The sequence below is a fragment of the Pyxicephalus adspersus genome, chromosome W, assembly GCF_032062135.1.
Source record: "Pyxicephalus adspersus chromosome W, UCB_Pads_2.0, whole genome shotgun sequence".
In the NCBI taxonomy this organism is placed as follows: Eukaryota; Metazoa; Chordata; class Amphibia; order Anura; family Pyxicephalidae; genus Pyxicephalus; species Pyxicephalus adspersus.
This window is the reverse complement of record NC_092870.1, coordinates 248,781-263,309: the sequence shown is the minus strand read 5'-3', so window position 1 is coordinate 263,309 and position 14,529 is coordinate 248,781.

The following is a 14,529-nucleotide window of genomic DNA, read 5'->3' as shown; positions in this document are numbered from 1 at the left end:
ATATGGAAATGTTAGAAGGAATCAAGCATGTTTTGCCTGTGAACAGGAAGATCATCGGGCCAGGGACTGTCCTACACACCAACAGCAGTCAGTACAGCAGCAACCACATAGCACGCCAATGCAGCTACATTCAGCTCACAATTACAACCACCCTGCCACAAAGTACCACATACAATGGGGAGGCAAACCACATCAATCATAGGGATGCCCACAGGAAGAGACCTGATGGGATCTCTGGGAATGTCAATGGTTGTTGACCCAAAGGGAGGGATTAATGTCAATACAACCTTGCAAATGCCCTTTTTGGATTCCTGACAGCACATGGTCCACCGGACCATATGACATGGGATTCCTGGACTGCACCCTATACACAGCTCTTACAAAACCACATACACCAATATACCAAAAGCAGTATATCTGCGTGTGCAATGGCTGTAGAAAGTGTCTCATGAGACGATACTTTACACATCCTATGCTGTACTACACTTGCTTAAGAATGTAACCACTCAACACATAACAGCACAAAGGTTGTCTGGTTATGAAGTAATCTTAACATCCACTGCAGGATTAAGTGTAAAATATGCTCCTGCTATCAGCGGTCCTGTCGCTGTGCTCAATGCCCCCACCTACTAGATTGTAAGCTCTTCGGGGCAGGGTCCTCTCCTCCTGTATCACTGTCTGTATTAGTCTGTCATTTGCAATCCCTATTTAATGTACAGCGCTGCGTAATATGTTGGCGCTATATAAATCCTGTTTATTAATAATAATAATAAAGGGCCGGAGGATGAAGTACCAGAGTCACACTCATGTATCACTGAAATACATAACACATCAACACCATGTTCAGACTTATCCACAACATCCATTCCTCTAGCAGAAAATGTTTTTGTAGATTGGTCTCGTTTGCAAACTTATTTAGCTAGATATGCCGTGGTACAGCTCCATTCCCAAAAGCCATTCACCACCCCAATCAAATAGCCATTGTCAAATGTTAAGCACACACTTCTTCCAATTCCTTCAATGCCAGGGGCAACAGACTAGCAGATTTTCATGCCAAAGCCGCTGCTCAGTCTACCAGACCCTCCACTAGGCCCCCACATACACTTCTGCTCGCCATCCCAGCTTCCACTGAAACCAACACACTTCTGACACAATTACAGTCCTTCCCCACCTCACAGGACATTGAATTCTGGGAAAAGGAAGGATTGAACTTAGATTCCTTTGGAATCTGGTCAAAAAGAGGGATAGTAGGGCTGCCCCAAATAGCAGTACCCCTCATTGTTTTTCAAATTCACGGTATAAGACACAAAAGCATTAGGACCACAACACAACACAAGAAATAAACAAGAGATTCTGTGCCCAGAATTTTAAGGAACATACACAGGCCATACTTTCCCCATTGTTTAACATGTGCTAGAAGTAACATTTAAGGAAAGAAAGCAGGACAACATGAACATTTGTTACCACCACAGGGTCCATTTCAAAAGTTACAAATTGACTTCACACACACCAAAGGCTTCCAATGGATGTCAGATAATGTTAGTGATTACAGATAAATTCAGCAGATGGGTAGAAGCTTTTGTAGTCAGGAAAGAAAATGCAAGTCTACCCTGTCTATGCACCGAAGAGGATTTGAGTATAGTGATTGGTCTGACTTCCGTGGTAACATATGGGAACGTCTTGCCAAAGAAATATATAATAGCTCTAGTTTTTGCATATCCGATATGCATAGTACTCAAGATATGTTAACATCTTGTTTGATTGCTGTCTCCACTCCAGTCAGCATACTGCTTAGTGTCTTTAGAAATATCTACAATGACACTGATGTTACTAAAAGTGATATACATTTACTACATAACCCATATAACTTTTGCAACAACTGTAAAACCTATGATTCCCCAGAAAAATGTATGATATTTACACAGGGAGATGTATGTTACCATATGACTTCTAACCCTCTGAAATACCAACCCCCCCCCCAGTGTAGGATGATAGTACTACAGAGAATCACTCAGCTCCCTCAAGTTATGTATGCCCATGAACCTGAAGCTGTCTATTTGTATGTAAAGGAACAGAGGTATGAGGTAAAGTAGTTATCCTTTGTCTAGGATAAAAAGAGGTAAATGTAAAGAGCTGAGGAATTTTGCTGATTCATGTAGTTAATTATTTTTGTACTTTTAAGTTTTGTAGATGATTGAATTACATTGAAACTAGTTGTACGCTTATCAGTAAGCTAGCATCCGCTTCCCCACTTTTTGCCCTGAAATTCTTCCTTTGCTCCCTACGGCCATTTATCTGTTACCTTGACAAAAATATTTTGTTCTAAAAGAACCACAAGGACATTTGTCATGTCTGCTAATTGTCTGTAGTCATATGATCATGCCTTTGAACTGTTATATAAAAACTGTGTGCAAACAATAAAGTTTTGAGAGTGATCTAACCACACATTAGGTTGCGTATGTTACGTACTCCAGCGCTGTAAACAGAAGCGATCAGAAAGAGGGAAAATTGATCTGGGATCAATAGGAAACCACCTTAACAGGTCTTATAGATCCAGGGTTATGAACATAAACACAGAGGTGTGTACTCATAGAAAAATATAGTAATAATAAAGTTGCTTACCAAGCCAAATGAAGAAAACAAAGGAGTCAGAATGCTGAAATGGTTGCAAAAAGGCAGCAGCAGATCAGGTTCTTTCAGTTTCGTCTGGCTGACTGACTGGTGTATTGAGCGTCTGGCACGTGCACGTCCGGAGGAGGACGTGCATGCGTCACATGCATAGTAATGAGGGAGTCCCAGTGACGTCACTAGGGCTTCATAACTGAGTAGGAGGGACGCAACGTAATTCACTGCGTCCCTCCGTAGCTATGGTGATCTTGCCTCAGAGGGGCGGATCATACTGAGGAATTCTTTTGGCTGTTCACAGGTACAGACTTTCTGTGTCCCGTGCATAAGCCTTATGCCTGCCAAAGGGAGGCATCCTGTCCCCCGCAAGTCCCAGATGACTGCAGGGGAACATGAGGTATATTTTTGGTTGGGAATGTAATAACTTAGTAATAACTAGGGGTTTAGTAATAACTAGTTAGTAATAACTAGGGGTTTAGTTTTCAAAAGAGATCAAACCTTCATTGTAAAGTGTTCCTTTGTGTCACCTGCACCATCTTCATATCAAAAAGAGGGAGGGGCTTTGTTATAGTGACTGTCATTAAATGCATCTTACAAGTCATTTATAAATCATATATATATATATATATATATATATATACCCAAATGAACATCATATCTTTTATAGCTATCAAACATTCACATATAGTTCTATTCTGCATAGTATAATTGTATACCATAAAACATTTTTTTTTTATATTACAGTTACAATAGTGTAGAGCAACGAAAGATATTGTATACACAGATATCTATATGTCTAAAGTATATATAAATACATACAACTATGCATATTGTGTGTTAACATGTATATCAATAAACAGATGCTTGAGGTCTAGATTTCTGTACCAAAAGTGATCCACTGTTTTTCATGAAATTTTTTTTTTAAATTGTAGACCTGTAACTTACAGAAATATGCGCTGGATGTGCACAGCGGGACCATGGAGGTAAGGATGTGACAAAATTACGGGGTTAACCATCCTAGCCATTTTTTTTTGCCCGTACGAAGGTCGGGCATACCGGCTAGGTGGTTAACATAAGAAAAAACTTTTTAGTGTTTTATACCAAATACACATAAATATAAATGTTGGTATTGGTGTTAAAAATTGCATGAAACATTGGCTTCCAGAAAGGGTTTAAAACTCAGTACATCATTGAGACCCAGTGGTTGTGTGGCTCTCAGGGTAACTATCCATTTGGATTCTAATTGTAATAATTTGTTGTCGATGTTTCCTCCTCTGGGATTGAGAGGTAGATGTTCTAGACCAGTAAATGATAATACTGATTGGTTGTATACTTAATGTATTTGTATAATTCTGGTTGTGTATCAATAAAAATGTATTATATTTATGCAAAGACACTGATCTTAAATGTAAACACTGATGAGAAAAATAAAATGTATAGAAACATGCACTCCGAAGGAGGAGTGTCTTTACGTAGTTTCATTAGACACGTTATGAGACAAAGTTGCAACTGACATTGAGGTACATTATTATTTCTTTAAAGTGAAATACTGGTATGTAAATCAATCTATATATTTTCTTAGTCCAAATTTGGAAGTTGGATGTTCTATATAATTGGCTTAGATTTACCTTAAATACTGTAAATGAGTGAATGATTGGATGGCCAATGAATGAGGATATGAGACTCGTGAATGGGACCACTGATTGCAGGACCCTATGAGTATGATTTGGGCTTTTTGTAAGAGTTACTGGGTGTTTATACAGTCAATACGGTTGAGTTGGAAAAATTATTACCCAGGTTTCAGGGTAAACTCGCAATAAGCAAAAAAAAGTGATATTAGCTTTGGGGACAGGTGGGATGGCAATGGGAACATTAAATACTATGGATCTGGAGGTGTTAAGATACAAATTAGGGAGTCTGGCTCGACATGTAGGGGAGGGAGTGAAGACACAACTAGACATAAATCATATATTGGAGAACAGGCTGTTCTCGCTTACCCAATATGTAAACGAGAACGGCCTGTGTAAATTCGGCCGTAGAGATCGAATTTTTTGGGACCTGCAAGAGCAATCAGGGGAGCAGAGCTGAGAGGTCCGCTCTGCTGATTGCTCTTGCAGGCTTGTAGTATGTGTTCTTGGATGGAAATTCTCTATCCAAGAACACAGGAGCACCGCGGCTGTGCTCATCATGAATGAATGCAGCCGTGGGAATCATCCTGTGATGATTCCCACGGCTGCATTCATTGATGAGCACAGCCGGAGTACTCACACTGAAAGGAGGAGTACCGCTGCTGCATTCATGAAATGAGCTGTGCGATCCCCAAGCACTAGAAGTAAATGAGGGCTTGCCCTCATTTATAAAATTAAATATTGAATACACTAAGGGTTTTTGAAAACATACGTCTGACTCATGATCAAAGTAAACTGTTGCAAGTATCACATGCTCTTGAAGAGGATGCCAAGGTATCTTGGTGGAAAAGTCCTAAAACAACTACCTTTTTAAATCTTATGCTTCATCCCATAATTGTATTACTTTTTTCAACTGTATTGTTTTACTTGCTTATGATAATCATGTATTTTAGGCTTGAGGAAATAAGTGAAAAAATTAAAAAGGCATGTACCTCCACTAGATACATCCTTTTGAACAGTAAGATAATCAAAACGGGTATGGTAGATGTGGATAGACAACCCCCTTGGGATGGACGAGGTGCCTACAAGGGCCTGAGCCCCACTATATCAGAAGGATTAGCCTTTGGGTGAAGTTTATATACAGGGAGTGGCTCTGCCTGCCCAGGTTAGGAAGGTTTGATATGCCTAAAATATTTGATATATACCACTGGTCCACAAAACTTTTCTTGCCAAACAGATTAAAGTCATTTTAGGTTATGTTTGATGCACAGATTCCAAATATGGTATTGGTTTTGCTAGATTGGCTCTATTTTATGAAATCATGACCTCAATAATAACCTCATAGAAAACTAATGAAACAGGAAAATTAAGCAAAATTAAACTAGATATGCCTACGTATACAAAATTACATTTTTGATATACTTAATGTCAATATATTCTATATTCAGTATATTTACAGAACTAATCACAAAGAACTATTGAAAAACTCTGTTTGTTATGATTTCCTTTTATGCTGATGATTAGGATAATCACGTTGAATGCTTCAGCAGTAGTCTGCCATCATGTGTCTATCCCATCTGCCCTGATACCTTTCTTCTATCACCTTTATATCTTGATGGAACCTCTCCCCTTGTTCCTCAGTAAAGGTTCCTCACTCGCCAAGGTTTTCTGGAAATTTTTGCAAATGGCTATGAAGATAGTGTATCTTTATGCTCATAGTAGCACCCACATTTTTAAAGTTTAAGAGCAAGTTTTGTACCAGTTCTTAATAATTTTGTGCTTTATGGTTACCCAAAAAATTCTTGACAACCATGACAAAGCTGGGCCAGGCAGAAGCTTCAGTATCAGTCATGTAACTTGTAAAAGTTAACTTATTTATCAGTTTCTGAATTTGGGGTCCATCAAAGATTCCTGCTTTTCATTTTTCAGTACTCAATTCAGGGAATCTACAAATGTATTTGAAGCAATCACCGTCCTTGTTCAGAGCTCTAACAAATTGCTTCATTAATCCCAACTTTATGTGTAGTGGACGGAGAATGATTTTTCTATGTTCTCTGCACCTTTTTTCATGTTTTCCCTTGGAGGCCATGTAATTGTTTTCCCAGTGATCCTGCTTTGCTCTACTATCCCACAAGCAGATGAAACATGGGTACTTTGTGTATCCACTTTGCTGTCCAAGTAGAAGTTCACCATTTTTAAATCAACATATATGGACCATTGGTGTTCATGATAGCAAAGCTTTTGAAAGACCATGTTAAGGCGATCTCCTATTGATCCCAGATCAATTGTTCCTCTTTCTGCTGACTTTTGTTTACAGCGCTGGTAGGGTGAGTAACACACGCAACTCAATGTGTAGTTAGATCACGCTCAAAACTTTATTGTTTGCACACAGTTTATATACCAGTTCAAATGACTACAGACAACTAGCAGACATGACAAACGTCCTTGTGGTTCTCTTAGAACAAGATAAGGCCGAAGAGAGGAAATGGAGAGTTTCAAGGGAAAAAGTGAGGAGCGGATGTTAGTTCACAACAATTCCTCAGCTCCTTACATTTCCCTCTTTTTATCCTTCAAAAAAGGATAACTTGACCTCATACCTCTGTTCCTTTACATAAAAATAGACAGCTTCAGGTTCTTGGGCATACATAACTTGAGGAAGCTCAGTGATTCTCTGTAGTACTGTCATCCTACAGTGGGGTATTTCAGAGGGGTTACAAGTCATACAGTAACATATATTTTCCTGGGTAATGTGTAAATATCATACTTTTTTTCCGGGGAATCATAGGTTTTACAGTTGTGGCAAAGTTATACGGGTTTTGAGGTAAACGTATATCACTATCAGTAACATCAATGTTATTGTAGATATTACTAAAGACTCTAAGCAGTATGCTGACTGGAGTGGAGACAGCAATCAAACAAGATGTTAACATATCTTGAGTACTATGCATATCGGATATGCAAAAACTAGAGCTATTATATATTTCTTTGGCAAGACGTTCCCATATGTTACCCCGGAAATCAGGCCAGTCACTATACTCAAATCCTCTTCGGTGCATAGACAGGGTAGAGTCATTCTTTAGGCTATGGCTTGATTGGAGACAAATGAAGGGCAAATCTTGAGGGTGATAGTGGCAAGTTATTGTGACCCAAACAAGGCAGAATATGACTATCAGGGCTCCAAAACTGCAGACAAGCATCCGGGCTGCTACTTGTGGATCAAGAAGCATCATCCTGGCTCTGGATCGGTGGTGCCTTTTTCACTCTTGAAGCGTGTATCCAGGTGGGTCCTCCACTGGTCAGCCCGGCTGTTCTAGTGATGGCTTTCACGGTGACCGGAGGTCCAAAGGGCGGATCCAAGGATTTGTGCTTGTGCAGAGCTTTGACCAACACTACATCTCCGGGCTTGAATGGGTGCGTCAGTTGATCTGTAGGGAGGGTAAAAGAGAGAGAGATATCTCCGTAGTTGCTGTTCAATTTTCCAATTAACTTAGCTACATATTGGTCCTGAATTTGTTGTAAGTCTCCCAGTAGTAAGATAAGGGGTTCTTTGGCCCAAGGGGTGGGGAATGGGCCTCCCAATAAAATTTGAAGGGGTGATAGCTTATTAACTGGATTGGGTGTCATTCTTATTTCTGCTAGCACGGCTGGTAGGTATTGGTCCCACTTATGGAATGTCCCTCCAGTTGCTTTTCTAAGATTGTCTTTTAATGTCTTATTCATCCTTTCTACTACTCCAGCACTCTGGGGGTGATATGGGATGTGGAATTTCCATCCTATGTTCATCATTTTTGAAATCTCTTGTGTGACCTTAGAAGTGAATGGAGTGCCATTGTCTGAGCTTATTCTCAGTGGGCATCCAAATCTGGGGATGATCACCTTGCATAGTATCTTATCTACTGTCCTTGCATTTTCTTTCCTAACTACAAAAGCCTTTACCCATCTGCTGAATCTGTCTGTAATCACTAAAATTATCTGACATCCATTGGAAGCCTTTGGCATGTCTGTAAAGTCAATTTGTAACTCTTGAAATGGACCCTGTGGAGGTAACAAATGTTCTTGTTGTCCTGCTTTCTTTCCTTGCACGTTAATTGCAGCATGTTAAACAACGGGAAAGTATGGCCTGGGTGTGTTCCTTTTGCTTGTTTATTTCTTGTGTTGTGTTCCTAATGCTTTTGTGTCCTATACCATGGATTTGAAAAACAATGAGGGGTACTGCTATTTGGGGCAGCCCTACTATCCCTCCTTTTGACCAGATTCCAAAGGAATCTAAGGTCAATCCTTCCTTTTTCCAGAATTCAATGTCCTGTGAGGTGGCGAAGGACTGTATTTGTGTTAGAAGTGTGTTGGTTTCAGTGGAAGCTGGGATGGCAAGCAGAAGTGTATCGGGGGGGCTAGTGGTGGGTGTGGTAGACTGAGCAGCGGCTTTGGCCATAATTTCACAGGCTCTGGTGAGTGCTATCAATTCTGCGGCTTGGGAAGAGTTAACAGAGAGTGGGGCGTCTTCAAGGACTGTGTACCACGGCATATCCAGCTAAATAAGAGTCTTTAAATTCTTAAGCAAGTGTAGTACAGCATGGGATGTGTAAAGTATTGTCTCATGACCCAAAGTTAGAGGTGAGACACTTTCTACGCTGCCAGCACACGCAAACAGGCTGGCATGCTTTACACAGTAACAGGCAGTGTCTTAGAGACATATGCCACAGGCCTCAATTTATCTCCATGCATCTGAGCAAGCACAGCAGCCATGGTTTTACTATTCTCTCTTGCATACAATGCAAATGGTCCATTCGGCATTTCCAATGCATGGGCAGAGGTCAGGGATTCTTTTAAAACCACATATGCTTTAGTCATTTCATCAGACCATTGAATGTTGTTAGGGGCACTGGGGGTGGTACTGGGACGGAGCTGTGAGTCCCAATACGAGCAGTCAGGAATCCAGTGTCTGCAAAAATAAATCATGCCAAGAAAACTGAGCAGCTGTTTCTTTGTCTGATGTTGTCCTTTGTCTGGTAATGGCATGTACACGGCTGGGGGCTAGCAGCCAGGATCCTGGGGTTAAAAGCATTCCCGGGAATGTGACCTGTTGCAGGCAAAACTGATTTTTTTTTCTGTAACACCCTTTGTCTTTCCTTTCCCAAAAAACACAGCAAGGAAACAGTATCCTTCTGACATGCCTCCTGCGAGGGGCTACAAAACAATAGATCAACACATTGTAAAGTGGAACCATGCTACGGCTGCCAGTTGGCAAGGACCTGCTGGAGGGCAATTGAGAAAACTGCAGATGAGTCAACAAAACCCTGGGGCAAGCGACACCAGGTTGCATGAAAATGAAAGCCATTATGGGCTGAGACTCAGGCGATAATGGTATAGAGAAAAATGCATCGGCCAAATCAATAACATTAAAATTGGGTCTCGGGCGGTACTGCTGTAAGGATGGTACTAAGATCTGGCATGGCTGGTGTCAGGGGCGTAACCAGCTCATTGATGTCTCTGAGATCCTGTGTAAAACGGTATGAGCCATCTGGCTTTCTGACAGGATTTACTGGAGTATTGTAAGGAGAGCAGGTTTTCTTACATATGCCTTGCTGGTAGAAAGATTGAATTATGGGTGCTAAGGAATCTTCCTTGTCTTTAGTTAATGGATACTGCTTTTGGTATATTGGTGTATGTGGTTTTGTGAGTGCTGTATATGGGGTGCAGTCCAGGAATCCCACGTCATATGGTCCGGTGGACCATGTGCTGTCAGGAACTGGAAAATCCAATAAGGGCAGTTGCAAGGTTGTATTGACATTAATCCCTTCCTTTAGGTCAACAACCAGTGACACTCCCAGAGATCCTATCAGGTCTCTTCCTAACAGGTTAACTGGACAACTAGGTAATAACTTGAATGAGTGATGTGTAATGTATTCTCCATGTACTGTACATATGGAAATATGAGGTGTGCGTCTTGTAGGGGTGATGACTCCGTTTATTCCCACAGAGGGCCCACCGGGTGTATATGGACCTGAGCAGGATTGGAGGACAGAACAAGTCGCTCCTGTGTCTACTAAGAAGTCTGTCAGGAATTGTCCTACTTCTACCGTAATGTGATTATTGGGTTTTGATCAGCCTGGTCAGAGATTTGTAACATAGTGGTGGTGGAGTCTTCCTGTGGTCATCCCAATGCTTAATGTGGTTTGCCGGCAGGGTGCTTGTAATTGTGAGCTGAATGTGGCTGCATTGGCGTGCTATGTGGTTGCTGCTGTACTGACTGCTGTTGGTGTGTAGGGCAGTCCCTGGCCCAATGACCTTCCTGTTCACAGGCAAAACATGCTTGATTCCTTCTAACATTTCCATATCCTCCATTGTCATTCCTGTCCTGTCTACCTCCTTTGCCTCTACATTTTCCTCTGTACCCTCCAGGTTTCCCTGAATAATGGAGTTCCTGCACATGGGGCTTTGAAGGTTTAGTTATTTCAAAACAACCTGCTGCATCTTTAGTTAACAATTGTCCCATTATATCCTGCGGGGGGAATATGCTCCAATTATCAATAATCATTTTGGCAGTTTTAGCATGTTCAGGGATTAATCCATTAATCAGTGACTGTGTAAAAACAACATTGAAATCTCCTCCTAATCCTAGACCTGCCTCTTCTTTCCACACTTCCCTAAACCTTCGCGCATATTCACTTACTGTTTCTCCTGCTTTCTGTTTGCACGCTAATGCTGTGGCCATTGATTTTCTATCTCCATGTATCCTAACAAATTCATTATGCACTTGATCCCACATAATTCATAATTCAGTGTTCTTATCTGGAGATAGTATTTCTAGGGCTGGTATTTTTCCAAAATCTACACCTCCGTCATCTGAATTTGCGTATCCTGTTACTCCTTCAATGATAAGTCTAATGTCTTGTACTGTAAGTTGTTGGCCTTGTATTATTCTTTTTAAATAATTAATAGTGGCTGCAGGTGTTTTACGGGGATCTGGCATTTTAATAATGTCATTGAGGTCTTGTGTCCTCATTGGTTTAATGATCATTTGATCTCCCAAGGTAATAAAAGGCATTGTTACTGAGCCTTCATTTGAGTTAAAATTTGCTCACCTTAGATTGGGTATTGTGGGCTGGGCATGTCTGTGTCTGTGTTTTTGGGGTTAAGTACACAACAGCAGATGATGTGTAGCTGCTGCTGCTGGGTAATGTAGGACTAGTGGGTGGTGGTAATAATATCTATGACTGCTTAGTCTTTGTTTTGGTAAGAAGAGGAGGGGCTGAGGGGGAATCCTGTATAACGGTTTGTTGCTGCACAGACTGTATTGGACAGATATCGTGCTCGTAATCCTCCTCCTCCTGTGTTCTCCTTTGTGTTTCTGCTGTTAGTTGTGGGTATAAGGGTGTATACAGGGGTGGAATAGAGGATGTGATTTGGGCAACAGTTTTCTCTTTACGGGGGTAATCTTTCCAATACATTTTCAAAGTATACCAGACTTCTCCACAAGCCTTCATGTATTGCCGGTCCGACTCAGGAACTCGTGGATCTATTTTATATCCCCATCCGTCTCAATTACTGAGACACATTCCTAAGATACAACTAATATGGAATTTAGATAATGATCCTTCCAGTGGGAAGGGGTCAGGGCATTTCAAGTTTTCAGCGCCATTTTTCAAATGTAATGTAAAAGGGTCAGTGTAATAGTCTCCTGCCCTGCGGTAAACAAAATCAACAGGAGTTTCCCCTGGAATATTATAAGGAATATCCTCATCACTGGGTGACATGGCTGTGAGTTTTAGTTTCTGTCTGATTTTAATGCTTTTCTTTACATGTTTTTTTATGTGGATCTGGGAGTTGTTCCTCCTTTGTGGAATTCCCCTTACCTTGGGAATTCCCCATAGTATAAATTACAGTATAAATATCAGACAGTTGTACACAGTTATTGTTAGTTCAGTTGGTAGCTGCAGTGCTCGCTGACGTCCTGTTCCCAGGACCGCTTACCAAAACGCAGCTTAGGTCACGTTACTGCTTCCCGAGGCAACCACAGCAGTGGGAATTGACCCAACCTCACCTTTGCAACCAGATTAGTACACAAACTTATCTTATATACAATATTTATTACACTTCTAAATTATTGACATCAAAAGTATTATACTCTATACATTAAACAGAAGCCATCAGTGTGCACAAATTCAATAAAAGATTTCCCAAATCTTCCTAAGGACCCAGTCTTTCTATGAGGGAGTCTACACTGCCACAGTGCTTAGGTTTGTAAGATATCTACAGGGACACAGGGTAGGGCAGAGGTAGAAAACAAAATTTCTACCTACCTGATCCTGGTCTTTTTAAGGTAGGTAGATATCCCACTTCTGACTCCAAATTGTTAAGGCGATCTCCTATTGATCCCAGATCAATTGTCCCTCTTTCTGATGACTTTTGTTTACAGCGCTGGTAGAGTGAGTAACACACGCAACTCAATGTGTGGTTAGATTACTCTCAAAACTTTATTGTTTGCACACAGTTTATATACCAGTTCAAAGGCATGATCAGTGCATGATCACATGACTACAGACAACTAGCAGACATGACAAATGTCCTTGTGGTTCTCCTAGAACAAGATATTTTTGTCAAGGGAACAGATAAATGTCCGAAGGGAGGAAAGGGAGAGTTTCAAAGCAAAAAGTGGGGAGCCGACGTTAGTTTACTGATAAGAAGAGTACGACTAGTTTCAACATAATTCAATCATCTACAAAACATAACAAAAGCACAAAAATATTTAACTTCAAGACTCAGGAAAATTCAGCTCCTTTACAGACCATTTTGCTATTTTCATATTCTTCTTTAAGTTTTGTTGAGTGACCAATTGGAATTGATCCATAGCAGTTGCCATTATGCAGTAAAACAAATTTCAAACTTCAAGTGGAACTGTGTATGAAAAGCCGCCAGTCTTCTGCTCGGTATTCTGGTACTCCCAAATAGGCTAGCAGTCCAGGGATGTTACATTTCCAAATCTCCCTAGATCTTTCAGCTGAAAAGCGTTATTCAGCTGGAAAGGGTTACTTTTCAGCTGTGTCCTGATTTTCCTAGTGTCAGATAGCGTACTAGTATCCAGATTTTACAAGTTGAGGGTAAAAACTTTGCTCCAAGATCCCATAATGCCTTGGGGGCACAAAGCAAATTAGTATTGTTAAGGGTGGTTGATAGTGTTGTTGTTCGAATTCGGGTCGTCCTAATGTTCGACCCAAATATGACAGTTCAAATTCGGGTGGACCCGACCCGAATTTTGCTGCATTCGAATACCCGAATTCGGCCCTCCCACAATGCACTCAAACAACTGGGGACCTCCCCCATGAAGCAACTGCTTTAAGCGGCATGGGTGGCAGCAGCAGTAGAGGTCGTCTAAGCCTAACTATGCAGGCTTTTTTTCAGCGGAAGCAAGCTGCCAGTCATAGTGGGGGCAGCTGGGGGCGTAGTGAGTGACAAACGGATTCGGCTTTCCGCAGAAAATGTCGACCGAATCACTTCTATTAAAATGAATAAGGCTTGGATCGGCAATGACTTTAACACCCCCTCTGTAGATTGTACTGATTAGTCATCAACTGCTGCACGGACATCAAGATGGGAAGAGCACGTTCACAGCCATTCGGCATCTCCTTCTACTCCTCACCCTAGTGGCCCTCTACCTCTACTCTTTCTCTGAGGTTTATACCTTGGAATGGAGCTGTGTAATTCGCAAATATTTTTTTCCAAGCACCCCCCTCAGGGCCCTCTGCCTTTATCTACTTTGAGGCCTATATAACTTGAAATGGAGCTGTGTGAATCATAATTAAGAAATTTGTATTTTTAGTAGACAAATACATACATTTTTCTGTCCTTTTGGATATATAGCAAGTGCTATCAAAAATAAATATCTGTATTTTTTTTACAGAAATACAGAAATTTTTCTGTTTATTTTTATAGGTAGAAAGTGGTATCAGAATTAATTTTCTGTATTTTTTTTTTACAGAAATACAGAAAAATTTTTGCTTCTTTTGATAGGTAGCAAGAAGGATCAGAAATAATTCTCTGTATTTTTTTTACAGAAATACAGAAAATGTTCTGTTTATTTTCATAGGTAGCAAGTTGTATCAGAAATAATTCTCTTATATTTTTTACAGAAATACAGAAATTTTTCGGTTTATTTTAATTGATTCTCTGTATTTTTTTACAGAAATACAGAAATGTTTCTGTTTATTTTGATAGTTAGCATGAAGGATCAGAATTAATTCTATTTTTTTACAAAAATACAGAAATGTTTCTGTTT